Genomic DNA, 3,603 nt, shown 5'->3' with positions numbered 1-3,603 from the left:
TTTTTTGACCCGTTGGAGAATGTCACACAGTTTCTGATCAAATTGAACAGGCAGGCGCTTGGAAAGAAACGTAAAATATCCAGAGAAAGTCTACTTGGAATATTTCCGGAGGAATCCTTAACTGTTGAATATAGGCGAATGGTAGTCAATGGAGGGAATGACTGCGAATGATCGTTCGATTTGCGTTCTCTTCCGTAGGCTGCGATGCAAACCAATCCTGGTCATATTCCCGGTGTGAGATGTAGTTGGCAGCTCTGTAAATGCTGACCGGTGAGTCGCTTAAAGCCCAGGTGAAATTAATCTCGGAGGGACACATCACGCTCTCAACCGACTAAGCTTGTCCCCTAAGGATCGCCTAGAGCCTGTGACTAGTGCATTGAATGTAAATACGGAAAACTGCAAAAACTCACTTTTTCAACTATTTGTAATTCCATTAACTAGTTTTGTAACCTTTACAGACTCATCTTCAAATGTGGCACACAGAATTTCCGTCTCTCTGGCGTGGAGACAGAGCGACAGTTACATGGCGACATGTGTCGGAAAACCAGTTATTCCATTTACTGACTAACGGACAGTTCATGGTAGACACAGACTATCCCGTGGAAGAGTAAAGTATCTCGAGGAGACCTAATTAGAAAGTTTCTAGAACTGACGTTACATGATGAAAGTAGGAATGGAATATACTGAAACCGCCTACGTATTGTAACTGTAGGAAGCGTGAAGACCAGAAGAGACTACGCACAGCACGCACAGAGGCTTTTAAGCAGCCACGGTTCGCACGCTCCATACGTCAGTGGAGTGGGAATAAGTCCTAATAACTGGTATACTGGCAAGTTCTATCTGTCACGCAATTCACGGTCGGTTATAGACTACAAATTATAAGCTGCCTATGTTTTGTTTAAATTTGGATTACAAGAAAATGGGCGTTTTGCAAAATGTCCTACATAAGTCTCCTCTTCATCAACACCACCACCATGAGTGTTCTGCCCTAGGGCAGGTCTTCACATGTAGTTCTCCATGCAGTCCCATCATTTGTTACCCTCTTGTTTTCTCACAACTATTTTCTGTTCTTACGCTGTCCACCACCTGGTATGTTCTGCGTCTTCTTCTTCTTCTTCTTCTTCTTCTTCTTCTTGCATTCACCATTTCCTTCATACCATCAATAAACAATCTCTTCTCATTCAGTGTCCATGCCAATTGTGTTTGCTCATCCTGCTACCTTTAAAATTTCTCTCTGTTCTCCCAATCAACACCACCTCATTTCTCAATGTGCCTGCCTATTTTATCCCCTATCAACGCTCCCACATAAAAGCCTCCTGTTATGAAACGTCTCGTTGGCAATTGCTATACGTATTTTCACCTCCTTATTACTTCAATTGTCGTCCATAATAGCACGTCGCAGTTATCTAAAAACACTAAATTGTTGTGTATCTTCCTGCCCAACATTATAGTTGTTCTTGCTTTTCTTGCACCTATCACCGGACATTTTGCGTTTTTCTTATTATTTCTCATTCCAATTTACTCACGTCTCTTGTTCAATTCTTTTAACATTTCAGTCATACTTTCGCTCTCTGCCAATAACACCACATGATCCGCGAGTCTAATACATTCTGCTCTCCTAACAACAACCCGCTCCCGTCTATGTCGTTTCAAACGTTTTTGAATGACATGCTCCAAATATATTTACACACTAAGGAGAATAAACGTATCCCGGAGGACTTACCCCAGCGCGATGGAAATCGATACACGTGATGTTCATTCATGCCCAATAGTATCCGAACGACCTGAATTGAAATTCGCCTGATTCACATGCAACCCACATAGCGCAACTGTCTAGCAGGTCTCCTTATCGCTCCTTGGTACAGTCGTTTGACTATTGAAAGTGGTTCCAACAAGTCACCACGAGAAAAAACTGTTCTGTATCGCAATAACTCAAGATGTAAAGTAATACCACGATACTACAAATATCACGGAACACCTTATCACAGATAAGACTGCCCTTAAGGCTTGTAGCTCACATTTATTACAATAAATGACATACCTGACATTTTACCACTCTCATTATTACGTCAGATAGGTAATGCACGTGGTAAATTCGTCGTATTCATGATTTACTCTTCAAAGTAACATACCGTACTTATTATTTAACACAAAATAAGATTAAAAATTAAAGATATTCACGAGCAGCTAATTGAGAATATTTATGAACTTCAAATGACACGACGAACCGTCTCGTTCTTCATATGGATGCAAACTCAGGTCATGCAGACTAAGCAATGATTTCGTGCCTGACGGATACTGACTGTCACTCCTGATTAGGCATACAGAGAGTGATATACCTCGATTTTAGACAGAGCCAGTTTGCAAATTCCAACTTTAAATTATATATCGCAAGTATTTTTGCCGGACGCGAATTCCTACCCAGCACCTATTGTCCCTGTTAACGAACGACGAGAGATGTTGAATCTTGGTTCTTAACAAGTAACTTATTTGAATTGCCGTGAGGTAAGGCTTTGTGTTGGACAGGGGTTCGAACTCAGAACTTAATCGGATAGATATCGACGCACAATCAACTGTGACATTTCGGGTTTTCTCGGCAGTAGCTAGATGTTTTAACTGAAATGACCAGACGAAACATACATTTTTTTCCTTCCCAAGACTCCAACCCGGCATCTATCGCTGTCATATTCTAGAGAAAACGAACGTTAAATATGGGTTTGTTGCACCAGCAGCGACATGTGAGCGTGTTGGAACTAGAAATAATATGACGAACAGTTCGGTGCTCACTGGGAATACAGCTCCACACATCATATCGCTTTTGACTACACACAAAGATACGTCAGCTTCCGAATTTTTGTCCAGCTCGGACTAACATCTTGAACTTACAGTGATCTCGCAAATAGTTCTGTGTCTCACTGGGTGTCAAAAACGTCACATATCGTTAGTGTTGACAACGAATGAAAATACATTAAACATTAAAATAATTATCCACCAGCAGATAGGTGTTCTCATGCTAGAGCTTGATAATACATAATGAAATCTATAGTGCCGGGCCAGGATTCGAACCCATTCACGCGCAGTATGTGGAGATGTTGAGGAATCTGCAGTTCTGAACAAACAACAAATTGTAGACGTGCTGTATTCTCACGAAGGGATCAAATTCAGCGTTAAGTACGGTCTAAGTTGCATTCCCAGATCAGAACCGATTTTATCGACATACAGAAGCTCATATAAAATATGGACTAAATGTCCTGTGAGCCTACATAGCGTTTGTTTCGTCACTAGAAATAAATAACAAGTATAAGAAAGGTTTCTACGTGTCGCCGCTCCAGTCTTTATTGTGATTCATCCTAACGTCTACTTTGTAGTAAAGGAATATCATTTTTCATGTTAATGTCAGACCACAATGTCATTATATCTTCTTCACTTCGTGTAGCCATAAGAGAATGGAATCTGTCTCTCCTTATCTAAAATCATTGACAGAAGTTGGAATCGAACCCAGTCCATAGATATACAAGCATGTTATAAGTATGTAGCTCATTTTTCTATCGTAACGCCGTTGCACCTCTCTGGACGAGAATTGACACACAGGCTTCCTGTAGT

Source organism: Schistocerca gregaria, unplaced genomic scaffold, assembly GCF_023897955.1.
Source record: "Schistocerca gregaria isolate iqSchGreg1 unplaced genomic scaffold, iqSchGreg1.2 ptg000167l, whole genome shotgun sequence".
In the NCBI taxonomy this organism is placed as follows: domain Eukaryota; kingdom Metazoa; phylum Arthropoda; class Insecta; order Orthoptera; family Acrididae; genus Schistocerca; species Schistocerca gregaria.
The sequence above is the reverse complement of the archived record's forward strand: the minus strand, read 5'-3'. Positions refer to the sequence as shown.